This window comes from Ceratina calcarata, unplaced genomic scaffold (genome assembly GCF_001652005.2).
Source record: "Ceratina calcarata isolate Rehan_Ccalc_2016 unplaced genomic scaffold, ASM165200v1 scaffold399.2, whole genome shotgun sequence".
NCBI classification, from domain to species: domain Eukaryota; kingdom Metazoa; phylum Arthropoda; class Insecta; order Hymenoptera; family Apidae; genus Ceratina; species Ceratina calcarata.
In genome coordinates, this window is record NW_017163310.1 from 36,155 (window position 1) to 51,923 (window position 15,769).

Consider the following 15,769-nt stretch of genomic DNA (forward strand, 5'->3'; position numbering starts at 1 on the left):
GCGGCGCGCAAGGCGGGACTGGATAAATAGCTGAACGGCTCTATCTTTAAAGGTATTAAAGTGCATGCAATCATTTACGGTGAGCGCATATCATTGCGTACACGCACACTGTCTAGCCCCGTGTCTAGACCTCTCCCTTCAACCGTGCCGGTATTGTTAGCGGGTAACGTCGAAAAGGAACGAGAAAAAAAATTATGTGTAACATCAAAGCGGCCTTTAATTCTCTTCCTTTTTCATAGAAATCCACGTGGATGAACACGGAATATAATAAGCAGTTTCAAACGTAGCGCGCAACGAGTAATTACGTAGATCGATATCGTTAAAGGAGTCTTCGACGAAGTCTCCTAAACAAGTCGTTTCTCGCGATTAAATACCAATCGCGGTATATAATAACAAAAATCGGTGACTGTGTTCTTAAGAACGAATTACAATTATTATCTGATCAGTCCTTTGGTTTCAAAGACGAAAAAGTTTTGAAAACTGAGAAGAACGAACGCGTTATCTCTGCTCGGAGAGGCGGGCGAACACACCTCAAGAAGCGGCAGTAGGAAATACCTGAACTTGGCGTGTTTCGCGTGACTCGCGAGGGTGTTGGTGCGTACACGTCCATTGAGGCCGGATGCGTATACGCACCCCCGGCTCGATCTACTCAACCCCTTCGTCCCCAGCGTAGTACCGTTCTGAAGAGCGTGTAGGCGGCGGCGGCGGCGGCAACGATGGTAGTGGTGGTAGTGGTGGTGTCGGCGGCGGCGGCAGCGACGGCGGCGGACACATCAATAATTACCTATGGCAGCGAAGGGATGGCAAGACGCGAAGGGAGGGAACGTCAGGGGTGGATGAGGCTAGAGGGAACCGCGCGCGCGGGGTGGACGAAGGTGGGTAGAATGGTGGGAAGAAGAGTAGGCGGAGGAGGAAAGAGGAGTCTCGGGTCAACCGGGGTCAAGTCGCGCTACCAGACGCAACCCGCTTTCCTACCCCAGCCCCTCTCTCCCGCTGCCCTTCTCATCCAGACGACCCTGCCAGCCCACCTCCCTCTTCCTCGTTCTCCTCGTCCTCTTCCTTCTCCTATCCGCGTCCTATCCAAACCTCGCTGCCCGCTTCCACGTTCGCTTCCTTCCCTCTGTCCCCAGGGGGTGGTGCTGGTCACCCCGAAGCTTTCATGCACGCATCGCGAATGTGCGTCGCCCGTACTCCCTGTGTTTCCGCGACTTATCGTCGGGATTTCGCCCACCTCCCTTAAGCCACGGTCATAGTCTACGCGAATCCCTTCGTTTTCAACCGTGGCCTAAAGCACGGTCATCGGGATTTAAAATACTCGTACGCTTCCAAACCAGTTTTATATAAAATAATTCAATTTATCGATCACCGATGGACGGCTCCAGTAACGCGAGACCTTTTATTTAATCGCGATAATTGTCACATTTTCCTAGGAACATTTAACGACATTAATTGGTTCCAGGACATTGCGTCTCGAAACGAGTTTCTACCGCTTCTGATTTTTATCGGATTCCTCGCTCCCCCCGTGCCAACGTTTTTTTATATCGCGGCTACCCGCTCGCAACGGTTCCTTACATGCGCTCCGAGCGTGCATGACAAACGGTCCTCGATTCCATTTCACGAGTTTTTTTCTCCTCCGTTCTCCGGGTTTACATTGCGGGCGATACTTTACACGAACCGTTTTATCATCCGAGGTTCATCTATTGCTTACACGCTCGATCCTACCCAACGCTCGACTACGACTTAATTCTCGAAAGAATTCCTCGGCCATCTAACGTCGCGAGAGCATCTCTTCGTTGCATATAAACCGGCTTTCAAATATTTCACAATTTTCATGGAGTCTCGAAAATTTATTTCTGTTCCTGCTTCTTCCCGTTCGATTTTATGCCGCCTAAATCTCGGCACTCGCCACCCCGGCTCGTTTCGAGGCGGTAGGTGGACAGATGGTCCAGTCCCGTGGGTCTCGCGCACGCACCACGGACCACGGATAACCGAAGCCGGCCATCAACTTTGCTCGCGCGGCACGTTGTCCGTAAACGGAATTTTCTTGGAGCTTTCGCAGAGCTACGGGAACGGACAACACACATACCGTGTGCCGGTGCCGCGCGCCGAGGCCAAGAAATAAAACGCTCCACGTTTCTCGGTTTTTATCGTCCCGTCCACTATGGCCGCTCGAGCGTGTCCAGAATTCAGCCCCGCGAGCGTAAGTCCCTGGAAGGTGTCAGGAATCGAGGATGGAATAAGTCCAGCCTTACGTTCGAATTATTATCCCTTCCTGCATCATGTACATTCGCTCTCTCTAGCTTCAGTCTTTACCATTCTTTAATAAATAATTCAATGTTGTACACGTTTGAAACCGTGATTAACGACCGGCCGGGTCTTTGACAAAATCCGAGGGGAACAAGATTCACGTTCGACGTTGCTGCCCACTCTGTCAGGAGGATCACGCGCGCATCTCTGGTCAATTACTGGCCGTAACGTCTGCGGACGTGGCGCTCGCAGAATAAAGCAGAGAGGGTCGTGATATAATTACAATAATTAATCCGGAGCGGGCTTTGTCAGAGTCGCGGCAGGTCGAATTCTGTCGAGTCGTCCTCGCAGGCCGTTTCTCTCCTTCCGGCTCGAAGTCCCATCGACCCGTTCCACCGTTCCTCGGGGACACGCACCACGCGCCGAATGTTCGTCTGGCTGGCCAACTTTACTACGACCATTATGCGAATATGCCTAATGCAGTAGAACTTTCCGTAGCCGAATTAATAGTCGGGCATACAGTAAGGAGCAAAATTTGTACCGATAAAACAGTCCCGGCGAATTCAAGTAAAATATCAGACAGAAGTGTTTTTAGTGAATCACTTTTATTAAAATATATTTAGATACATTTACATTTTTATGATTAGTTTCCATTTTTCAAAACCCACTGTACGGTATTAAAAACTGTACCTGTCATTCAATTAGCTACTTTATAATCCTCTGTTCTTTTGTCTTCGAGTGTACAAGGGGGATAGCGAGCTCGAGGGACTGTAAAGCCGAGGGACAACCCCCGAATTCGAGTTCGTTCACACCGGGCTCGCCAGATAACGGACTGGCATGGCGGGGCGATAATATTCGGGGATCGAGCGTAAAACTTTGCCCCGGGAAAAGAGATAATTGGCCCCTCAGAAATTCTCCTGGACGCCCGACGTCGTTGCCGTCGACGTCTGCGTCTGTCCACGTCCCCGACGTCGCAGCCGTCGCGTCGTTTTCCTTCGCCACTTTCACGTTTCATACGATTTCCCCCGGCTGCCCCGGCGCGTAATAAAAACGTTAAGAACGAAACCACGCAACCATCAGGCTAACAACATTATGAATACTTCCAATTGCAGTTAGTGAGTTGTACACGTGAAGTATCGGGGATAAAAAGTGCAGTTTTTCGACCGGCTGTAATATGTATCTGTCTTGAGATCTCTTATAACCGCATAAAGTGTCCCTATCAGATTCGACACGAGCCGCATGCAAATCCGTTTCACACTGTATTTTTAAAAGCGGCGTACGCGAAAAATAATGGTTTCGGCATTAATGCCTCGATGTTCATCAGTGGGCTGCGCCTTAATAAATCACCGTCTGCAAACTGCCGATTTCGTAGCAGTCACGCATATTTTTATCAACGTCCACCTACACCGCAAATCGGAGAAACGTCAAATGGATTTTATGAAACGTTTCAACTGGAATTAATCGCTAGCCTTTTCTGATCGGGCTCCGGTCAAGAATTCGTTAATTTACGTCTTTGTCCGGCGAGAAGAGTAATGCCGTAATGCCTCGACAAGTGAAGCGTGAGGAGGAAGAAGAGAAGGAGATGAAGCAAGGGGACAGGAGGGTGGATCGCCGCTCGGTTTGGAACACGGAACCCGAGGGGGGTGGATGGTGGTTGTGAAGGGATGGCGACGGGTCGTTGCCCGAAAACGCGGCTCTGTTATTGTCTCCCTACTCCCTTTTCCGTTGCCCCCGACTTCGACTTCGATACGCGCGCACACACGCCACCCGAAACGGCGTACGCACACGCGGCTGAAGATCCTGCACGCACGCCGAATCGAAATTACAGGCAAGCGAGGAACAGGGAGAAATAAATAAAGAACGTGTTTTCAATCAGTAACAGGATAACAATTATCCTGCAAGTCGGTAGATTAACAGGTCGGGAACAAAAGGAGTGTCGAAACGGACGTGAAGAGCGCAACGAGGTTAAAGCGCGAAGCTAAATAAAGCAAACCAGCCGTCGGCTACTTTAAAAGCGCATAAAAAGGTTCACGCGGCAGACGAGGGACAATAAACTGATTTATTAGAGGACGTTCCCACTCGATGCCGTGTAGATGGAGGGTAGCGGGTCTGTTTCGCGCCGGGAATAAGACCGAACGTACAGCGGTGTTTCATGGAATAAAATGGTGAATAAAAGGGGACGGTGGCAGTTGTGATAAGGTAGGCAAAATGCAACGAGCCGTGAAGGGGCGAAGGGCGAAAGCCCGGGCATGTCTGTCCGACGGAAAGAAGATTTGTCCGAACAGCAGAAACCACTGACGTAGGAATTACATTCGTAATAAAAAGATAACACCTTACATCACTAATATAATTGTACATATTTTATTTATTATAAAAAAGTAAGACGAGAAATCACGTCGTCTGCGCGCTTATGATTTTTATTTTGCTCTTCGGAGGATCTAAGATTTCAATGGACGTTAGAATATTCCGGTGGTACAAAAATGTTTAATAGTTTTTGTCAGACACTGTACGGTGGTTCACGGAGGCCCGATGCGAAGTCGGTAATGCAGCACTTTGCATTGTTGGCGGGTGCGGGTGGCAAGCGGCAACGTTTACTACCGTCGACGTGTCAATCCGTCCCGGGGTTTTACGAGCACTGCGTAAATTCCACGGCCTTGTGCCCGCGCGCAACGGCCGTCGTACCCCGCGGACGGCCAACATTGGCCCAGGCGCCCGTGCACCGTCAACGACAACAAATGCATTAGACTTTATGGCGGCTGGCTCGTTAACTCGCCTCATCCTCCTCGCCGTACACCGGGAAACGTGCACGCCACCCGGGCTGGAAATGTCCAGACTTTGGCTAGACGTGACTCCCTCCCGTTTGCCCATCGCCGTACCTGGATCCAATCGCAGGCATCCGTCGCTTCGGATCTCTCTAATTCGTCGCGAGCTTTTCGCCGCTACTGAAAACCAGCCGAAACGGGTAAAGTGCACGTACACATCCGATGCCCGGGCGTTCTCCTTAATCAGACGCGTGGCCTCCATTGTCTTCCTACTGCAATTAATTCCGGATCGGTCGACTAATCAGCCCCTCCCGACGACATCCTAGTCGACTCTAATTCTGAATCGATTCAGAGACAAAACGTGAAATAACAAAAATTATTTACCCAAACGAATAAGTAAATATGCGAGGGAAAAAGTTGAAACTCCCTCGCCCGGAGTGAGAATACATCAAGTCCGGGCTCGTAGATTCTGCCGAGTTTCCAAACAATTTAGCGCAAGAAGGTGCAACAATGACCGGATCGCTTAGCCGGCGTGAAGTATGCTTAAATCGGCAGGACAGTGGTGTTTCGTTCGAAAATGGCAAAAAGCGTAGTGGCACCTCGGCTGCCGTTGCCGTCGGTACGGAAAAACGAGCCGGGAAGTAGGTTCCGTCGCGTCCCCGGAAATTGTTCGACTCCCTCAAAGTGGCGGATGCGCCGGGAAAAACTCGACAGAAGCGGGCCAGATATAGAGAACACTCTGTGATTAGGCGGCAAGAAAAATGCGGGCCGACATTAATAGACCCCTCTTTAAGAATCTCCGAGATACCTTTCGCGTTTCTCTCTTAGTTTTTTTCTTAGTCCTGACAAATGACGAGTCTAGCCCTGTCATTGCAATTCTCTAATCGATACATTATTCTCTGTCTCGACTGTTGTCGCGACTTTCTAATAGCGCGCATATTCGCCTATTCGAAATATCAAAAGTAAAGTTCATTATTACATTATCCGCGTTAATGATTAACGTGTCGTGGTAGCGGACGGTTTCACGATTGGACGCGTCATTTAATAATCATTCTTTCCGTATCTGATTTAAATAACGGGCAAGCGTCTGGAGCAGAGAGCGGAGTATGTAACTCACGTTCGCGTATTTCTTCCAGCCACGTGTACGTAGCCGTACTTACGTCCAGCGTGTGAGATAAGATAGCCCGTGGTAACTACGCTCGGTCAGGGGGTAGCAGGGGGGTGTATAATTGCAGAGGGCAAATGGAGAGAGAAGTGCAGCACGCGTGTAGGTAGGGAACGTTGCGCGCGGCGCGCACGTAATGGTACGTGTACGTGTGTTTGCGAGGGCGAAAGAAAGATGCGCGGAGATGTTCTCGCCGGGTCAGCACAGGGTCACGCTTGGAATCCAGAGCAAACTATCCCCTCCTTCGTTTTCCCTCCCATACCTCCGTCCCTGTTTCCTCTAAGTTCCTCTTGTTTGACCGCTTGCTTGCCTACCTACCTACCTACCTACCTACCTACCTACCTACCTACCCATCTACCTACCTGACTGCCCGCTCCACCGCTCGTCTCCTTCTTCTTCTTCTTCTTCTTCTTCATCTACTTCTTCCCCTCCTCCGACTCCGTCTTCATTCGTGATCCTCTTTTTCCTCGGTGCCAAGTAAGAAGCCTATATATACCGTCAGCTCTTCGTGTATCCCTCCGCTCCTCCCATCCACCGCTTCATCTTGTTCTATCGGTGGGGATCAGGCAAAACGCGTTCGTCTCTTTCTCCTTTGGCGATACCGTGAAATTGCCACGTGAAATTCGCGTCTTCCGCGTCATTGCGAACCGATACTCCTCCACCTCGTTCCTCTACCTATGAGAAAGGTACTACTCGCGGACGTGAATCGATCTCCGGGGGGACGTAGCTGACGATGGTTCCACGGTTGTCACTGGTAAATAGCTAGGATCGATCCCCCGATTATCCGATACGCTCGATTTGTTTTCACCAGTTGTTGGCCCGTGAGAATATCTGTAATCAAAAATTATACACGATACAGAAACATAACGTCGACGTCGAAACTGTCGAAACAAGTACAAGTCTACAGAATTTCGTACATTCAATTCGCTGACAGAACTCCAAACGAGGAAGAATGTACGAAATTTGGGTAAGGGATGTTTCGATCATCGAATAAAAGGGGTGCTCGTGAGAACGTCGCGGGTTAACAAGCGGTATGGGAAACGGCGGAGACCATCCGAGGCACGGCGTGTGTAATCAGTTTCTTACGCATACGTAATCAGAATTCGCGTGTAGACCCCGCAGTTTTCTGCTGGTTATACGGTACGCACTTAAGAGGCGCGCTCGCGTGCTGTCGCTTATAAGGTAAATCGCTTTGTCGAAGTTGCCTTTATAGGCAGCCAGATTTTTTCGGTTTCTCGCCTATAGTAACCATACCTTGCCGGGCAATCGAGGTGGGAAAATACGTGAGAGCACTATCAGGATATATTCCAACGTAACGCTGGAACTCATCGTTGCTAAATGCAAATAATTTCATTCTACCCTTGACCGTATCGGTCACTGCAATCGGTTATTAGTTCGTATTGAAAAATGTATTGTTTTACTTTATAAAGGCATTAGATATTAACTCCGTGCAGTCGCGGAGATAAAAGTAGGGACGCATTTCCATTTCCATGATTGGACCAACGCAACGCGACGAGGAATTGGCGGGCCGTGTGTGTATGCACCGCGACAGATGGAGATCCGTGATTCGCCGCGTGTGTAACGGAGGTACGAGAAAGAACGAGGAAAACGAGACCAGCGATCGCAGCCGAGGGAGAGAGACACCGGGAGGGTAAAAGGTAGAGCGGAGTAGACTCTGTTCGCAGCGACCGGATGGGAGGTCGCCGCGTGTTAGGGACGCGCCGCGTGTCAATTAAGTGGCTCTGACCGGTGAGATACGGGAACTCCTTTCCATACGGATATGCATACGCTCGTTCCGAATCCGCTTCGGTTATCGCTTCACGTACACTATCGTCCACAAGTATTTCGACTCATCCACGGTCAATAAAAAAATCGTATAAATCAGACAAAAGTTCGTCGACACACGTAGACGTATACATCGTGAAATATTTGAAAATGATTCTATTAAAGTATTTTCCAAGTTTTCACTTGATTTCGTATAAATTAAACGAGGAATAAAATCTGGGCTCAATTCGTTAATAATTATCAATCTAAATATTTAGTCTGATTTTGTAAAAACGTATAAAGGCATCGTCGGATACTCGAAAGCGTCGAGGCACTTATGGAGAGTAGTGTACGCGCGGACTGTTTCACTCGCAACAGTGTGCACCGGGGGACTGATGTCTGACACCGGGCTGTTGATTTGTTTCGCTTTGAGCAAGCATCCAACCAACGAGACCACCTACGTCCTTACTGCTACGCGGTAGCCGTGCCGTTTTTCAAGCGAAATGTAGATTCGGTTTTTGTGCCGTGCGAAAGTCGTTATAAGGTGGTAGCAGCTAACACTCGTTTAACATACCGACTGCGAGAGCACGGTTTTGATGCAACACGGTCCGAGAATTACGAGGATACCCGTGGAAAATGGAAACAGTTCTCCGACCTTTGTTCCGTCGGATCTCAATATTTAGAATGAAAAACAGTTGGCATAATCAAACGACGAAATCTGATGAAAGCTCGCGACGTGTCATGGACGCTTGGAGAATCTGTTGTCAGCATCGCGTGCGTACGGCAGGAAGCGATGGTCAGGCAACGGGTGCGCGGCGTGAAACCGCGTTATTGCTGAACTTTTACGGGTTGAATATTCACGAGGCATTACGGTCTCGCGGCGGGAAAAGAAGGCCCGTGTAACGAAGCGCTAATGGACAGCGCCAGGTTTACTACGACCGAGCGTCAAAGTCCAAACATTAAATATGCCGTGGACGATTTTTAAGGATGCGTTACGGAACCCGGGCTTACACCGTTAATGGAAGGATAAGAGGAACGCCGGCGAAGGGGTTGAGGGGCGGATTTGAAGGATGCGAGAGGACACGAGTATGAAAAGGGTGAAAGGGTCGAGGACCGGAAGTTCACGAGTAGGGTTGATGCGAGCGCGGGGTACCCCAGAGGGTGAAGAGCGGTTTAACGCGTTTCCGCGGTAGAGCGGTTTAACGCGCACATACCGCAGCGTACGTGTCTGTGTTAGTTGGACAGGCCGATGTTCGCGTACTCCATGTGTGACAACATAGGCATACGCCACGTGTGTTTCACGACGAAGTTTTAACGATTAATTAAACGCGTGTTATTTATTCATTCGTTGAAACAGAACAATATTCAGTGTCAGGTAATCGTGACGTCAAACGAAATGCTAAACGTCGACCCAATGCCATTTTACATTAAGACCATCGGCCGTCTTCGGGTGAAAAGTTTAATTTGATACAAGTACGACAAGCATTCTCGAATGATACAACGGCTGTGTGCGAGAACGTAGGTACGGCATAACGAGGGAGGTCGGTTTCGGAGTCCGGGATCCGGCAACGAATCATTCCCATAATCAGCAGATAAGGAAACGGCAGGCAGAGCGTGCAACAAAAGGCTATGTAAACGGTAATCTACATCCACGTAGAAAAGGTCGAGCGCAGCGCAAAACCATCCGCCCCTGGAGGCGTGTAGGGTACAAGAGGCTCGAGCCCGGTGTGCACGATCTATCCTCTATCCGTGCGTGTTCGTGACTCGGGTCGGGCCTAGCTCGGGCCCGGCCAGGCTCCGCTCTCTTCCATCTACGTATGCACGTCTCCGGCCGGGGCAGAGAGTAGAGAGAGCATCGGGCGCCAACACCGAGGAACGCTAACAGCATCCGATCCTGGTGCTCCTTCGTCTTCGATCCTGCGGCCCTAAGGAGCAGTCACGGAGCAACCCTTCCTGTAGCGGGCGTTAGAATGCCCAAGGGGAGACGAGCGAGGTTGTAAAGGAGGGCGAGGATGGCATCGGACGGCCGCAGAGACGGGCGAGGGGGCCGGGGACGAGCGGATAGGGCAAGTGGCGAAGAGGTGGGTAAGAGGGTCGACGGTTTGGAAAGAGGAGGGCCAGGAGGGAGGCAAAGACTCTCCGCAGGTCGATACCATCGCTAAGAGCCACCAGGTTCAAGTCTCCCGCTGCTTCTATGCACCAGCGAGAAGGACAGGGATCGAGAGGACGAAACGGGCAGAGTGGGCGAGAAGGACCAAAGCCGATGAACGTGGAGAGAGCAAGACAGAGGGAGAGGGAGACGGGGATCAAGGAGAAACGGAAAGGTTAAGGATGGTTAGTGGGACGAGGATGGGAACAGGAGGCTTCCCCGTAATTATTCAGCAAGGAGGACCCGCGGGTCAACTCGGGTTATCTTAGCGCTAGGATGCAGGGTTATCTACCCTGCTTTACTCTGGTTCCTCCCCGTTCAAGAACCACGAAGCGGAGAGGGTCCTTCCCTCTTCGCCTCGTAAACATTACCTGCTTTGCGTCTACCACGCTCTCTACGTATGAACGTACACAAGTATACCTGTGTGCACCTGTGCATACAGAGGCGGGGCTGTGGTGCACACTATCCGATACGGTCGACCGCCGAAAAGACACGGTTTCAGAGTTGAATAGTGACAGAAGCGTCGTTGCAGTTTCCTGTTGATTCCGATTCGCGTGAATAGCGACGCTTCTGTTATTCAGGAACCAGATACAAATTCTCATACCGGAATTAACAGGGAGAAAATCATTGGTTCCAAGAATCGCGTAATAATAAAATATTCTACGAAGACGAAAATCATCGGATTCGATGGTTCAATAAAGAAAGACGACAAATTATTGATTCGCGAAGATCGGTAGTACCTCGAAATTTACATTTTTCACAACGCGCTCGGTTACAAATATCGGTGCGTTTGCAACATTGACGAGGTTTCGCGCGTTCCGATGCACATGTGCGAGCTACACGGACAGAAACACACACACATGCGTGTCCAGGCTCACGGAGAACGTGCAAGGCCTCGTATACGTGACAGGCATATGGTCTCGAGCGTGCAAACGCAGTTGGACGCCCGGTACGACCGCGACAATTGCGGGCTACGCGCCCGCGGACGTGTCCTATTTGGCCGTTCGGCAGTTCCCGAGGATCCGAAGACGAAGAGTATTACGTGGCTTTATGGGGGACAGGGGGGGTCGGTGCAAAGGACAGAGGCACAGGCGAGGGGGAGCGCCGAGGCAAGGATCCGACACGTATACGCCACGATAGACGGCACGTAGACTCTCTATGCAGAGACTCCAGCTGTGCCATGTGCGTCGTTTGCCGCAAACGTGACGCTGCTCGTCATACGGCTCGGCTCCAAGAAGATGCGAATGCATTTTTTTATAAATCCTGCTTAAGGTGAATCGTCGCTGTGCCAACGCCCTCCACCCTCCGCGTGAGGATCTCCGCATCGCAAAATTTCCCAAAGGCTTGTTAACGAGAAATTGGAAAACTTTCGACTGTACGTCAGACCTCTTTCTCACGCGTCTCCCGCGATCAAAGTGCCTCGACCCTTTCGTTTTTTTTGTATATATTTATCGAACAAAAGAACAATCTGCTTCGGCTAGCGGAAGAGAAAAGGATCACTGCCTATTATACATAATTTAGATACTAGAGGATGTACAAGTCGCGTTTCTTGCTACGTGCGATATCCCAACCAGTTTTTTGAGAAAACTCGACTTGGAAGGTCGCGATCTCTCCGAACCGGGGGATTGGTATCCCGCTGTTGCAGCACGCTCGAGAAGGTGTCTCGTATCTATGTCCATCGCTAAACAGCCCGAGCGTGAAATCAGACCAGTGATCGCCGTCTCTCTTCTCCTTCGCCCTTTCCCGAACCATTTCTCTTCTTTCCCGCTTTCTTTCCACTAACCGTACCCTTTCGTCCGGGTCACCCTCTTTAATTTTCACTGGAAACCCAAAACGACTGGCATTATCCGTACGGAGGGAGATTCTAAACGTGATCACGGTCGAAAGTCGTATTTCAGGGGCCAAATCTCCTTGAGCCATTCGGAGAGCTTTCGGGACGCATCTTAAGCCGAAACCCGTTTCCAAATAATTCTTCAAGCGCAATTATCAATCGGTTGAATCAGAAGTTTCACGTGTTTGAAATAAACATTTAACACGCTGTTCATAATTTTCGCACATTACGACTTTCTAATAATCCGTAGTTAATTATTGATCAAACATTGGAGATCATTAAATCGCGTGTATGCAGAAGTTCAATAAATATTTGGTTGAAAATTGAAAAGGATGACTTACGAGCGAGCGTTGAAAGCGATGCTGCGCAGATAATCCTTAATCGGAATCAGGCCGGAGAAATTACCGGCAGGCCGCGATTTCCCACGCAGCTCGCCTCGCGAGCGTAAACATTTTTCATATCGAGAGTAAATATAACGTGTAAACGGGAGAATCACATTCGCTATATCACCGGATTGGAAACCCGTGCTCCACGCGGTATAGTAATGAATGAATTAATTATTATTAATCAGAGAAACCTCGCGCCCGGGGATAATTTAATTTAGATAATTAAACCGGCCAACGGGCGAATAATTATGCGCGGGGCGAAGTTTCGATTCCCTTGTCCGATGAGAATCGACACTTCAATTACTTAATTGTCCAGGAAGTTTCTGCACGTTTCCAGTTTTACTTCGACTCGAGGACCGAACATCTCCAACAGACATTAGAAAACACAGTAAATATAAAAACGACCGAGCTTTCGGTACACGAGCTAAAGTGTAACGCAGGTGGTAACATGTATATACATCGAATCCAGAGGCGGAACGTTTAGCAAACAATAAACGGCGAGACTTATGCACTAAAACCGATCGGTATATCGGTCACGTTGACAAGTTTTAGCAAACAAAACGGTAGCAAACCGACGGTAGCCGCGGCACCGAGTTTAGTTCCGCTCGTTCGCCCTCCGAACCGTCCCGCGCCGCGCCACGCCGGACATTACAATCGACTATTATTCGCGTCAGAGCGAAGGATATCTTCGCGGCGAATCTTCCGCGTGTAGAAAACCAATGGCCTCTTAACGGATAGGGACGCCGGGACGAAGAAGCGTACTACCACGTGTAGAAGCGTATTTTAATGTGGCAGAAACGGCAGTTTAATCTGTTTACCGCATAGACCGCATACCATGCGCTTATGGCGAGCCGCGTCGGTACACTCGCTACCATAAGAACCGTTCTCTCAAAACCAAACATTCAATCCCTCGAAATTTGCATACGCTTCATTATATCAACGATAGTATACATCATATCTTAATAAAAAATGATAGATTCTTAATCTATGATAAGAGTTGCTATTAAAAAGTACAACAGTGCAGAGAAAAATGAATTGAGCAAACGTATGATAGACTGTACGATGAGAAATCACAGGTTTATTACATATATGAAAGATATTGTAAAACCGTGACACTTTTAATCCGCAGAAAATTATACTTGTACGTAAACGATTTGGAGCAGCGTGTTCCGGGACAGACTGTACGCGCCGTATACGGGATCGACGATTATCGCGATCATGCGGAGTCGCGGCCGGGTTGTCCGAGTTAAGAAATAAATCAGGCCAACAGTTTGGCATTAATTGAGCTGCATTGTATAACAGCGCGGTGCCCCGTGAAATACGCCGCGGCATCGATTTACGATAGATAAAATGTACTTTATGGGGATGTTTCCGAGGGCGGCCGGGTTCTTTACTGCCCTCGGCCGAGAACCACCGGCTTCGTGCAAGTACAAGAAACAGAACGATGGGAGCACCGGTACGAATAACTAAACGAACGTGTACACGTATGAGGTGTACAACCCCTTCATCAAGATTCGGTTCTTACGTATAATAAAGTAACTGAATCATCACGGATGTTCACTTGGTTATGTAATCGGAAAGATAAAATTTCGAAAAATGTTTCGAATAAAAATTGTAGGTATTGACGTGCTTTACACGAAAGGTTCTGTGAATTTTTCTTCTAACTTCGATATTTAATGAGTTACATATGATTATATGGCATTTTATTGATGTTGACAAAATCCGACCATCCCAGCCTCGAAACAGCGAACTTTTGGAAAAAAATTTCGCTTTTTGTCAATAACTCCCGAACGGATGGACGTAGGGGGACGTATTTAGGCTCATTTTGTAGGGGACGACGANCGTTAATAGTTTCCGAGATATTTGCAAAAAACGAAAAAACAGTTTTTTGCAAATTACTCGTAAACTATTGAAGCTAGCGAAGAATTTTTATATGGAAATTGTAGATCTCGTCGTCCTCTACAAGAAAGGTCTGATGCAATTTTCCCGTATCTCTAACGGTTTGAGAGTTATTGACAAAAAACGAAAATTTCGCAAAATCTGAAGGGGTACCCGTTGGAAAAATCTCGGAAAAATCGAAAATTTTTTTTTCGTCGAAATATCGAAAAATGCTTTAAATAAAAGTTGTAGGTACTACTAGTACCTATAAAAAAGATCGTATACAATTTTATTACATCCTATCCCTTCAGGATACTTCAGGAGTAATAAAATTATTTCGAATTAATGAAAATGATCATAATCAATTGCGTATGGCAAAGTACTTGCAGGATGATCTAATTTCATACTACAATCATTTCGAACACGTTCGTCAAATAATTACCATCAACTCACGTGTGTTTCGTACATTTTTATGATCACCGCATCGGCCGTAATAAATTTGCAGGGCGGAACATTTTTCATCGCGGTGAAAAAGAAGGATCAGAGTGTCGAGGTTGCGCTGAACGCAGATACAGAAGGCAGCCGAGAGTGTAAGGTAACACGTACGCGTGGTTAATGATCAGCACTTTAGGCCTCCTTTTCCCACACGTTAGGCTCGTATATCATATAACCAATTAACACCACGTGTAATTACTGTCCGTTGTAATGAGAGTTCATGGGAAGGGATGGCCACCCTTTGACACGTTCCAACTACTTAGTTCGGTTTCTGTCTACGTTTCAGTTCTTAGAATCCCTAATTGTGCAGCGTTAGGCAGGTATTACACGCCGTTCCAGTTGGCAGAAAGTACTAATTAAGTAGATAGAGAAATTCGTGGCCAGGCGCAGTTAGCTTTAACGATTCAATGGAGCCAATCATCAACACAGCGTCATAATTGTAAATTATACTTAAACGTTATACAAAAGTATATTCAAACCCTATTAAATGAAATTATCAACACAGAATCTGACCATCTTTTTTCGTTTTTAAATATTTTCATTGAATTTCAACCCGAGACATTTAGGATCTTACATTTGATTTTCATTGTACATGTAAAAGGGAAAAGTATTTTCTTAGCGTTGCGATGTCGTGTTTAAGCCAGTGCATTCAGGCTATAAAGCGATAAGAATTATAAATCAAATTATGAATTATTTTTTGATTGCGAAACGTGTCGCGTGGCTAAAGTAAATACGTTAGTCGGTTTCGTGATACGGGAGAACTTGCGTCCGCGGCTCCGACAGCTCTAAAGAATCCATTAAGAGGTACGAAAGCCCCTTTTATCAAATATATCTAAATACGAAACCAAATAAACGGCCGCGACTCGGTCGCGTGCCCTGACGAAATAGTATCGTAACATCGCATGCGATCGGGAACGAACGTTTTGCTGATAACGATTTTCGAGGCAGTCACACCTGTCGTGCCAAGAAATTCGACCACCGCTCGGACCTTAATAGACGTTTTGTAAATGTACGATTTTCTCATGTGATCAACGTGTGTGTTTAATACGTAATAAAAAATGAAACGAGGGTTTGTACGAATTTCGTGCGAAC

General features: G+C 48.1%; 1 long non-coding RNA gene across 5 annotated transcripts in view; it reads right to left on the reverse strand.

The window, feature by feature from the left end:
* Positions 1–15,769, reverse strand: part of LOC108626397 (uncharacterized) — a 131,911-nt gene that overhangs the window by 13,994 nt on the left and 102,148 nt on the right. For all 5 annotated transcript variants that reach the window (XR_003389382.1, XR_003389385.1, XR_003389383.1 and 2 more), the window contains exon 5: positions 6,537–7,005. This is a non-coding gene — a long non-coding RNA (uncharacterized LOC108626397). The remainder of the gene's footprint in view (positions 1–6,536; positions 7,006–15,769) is intronic.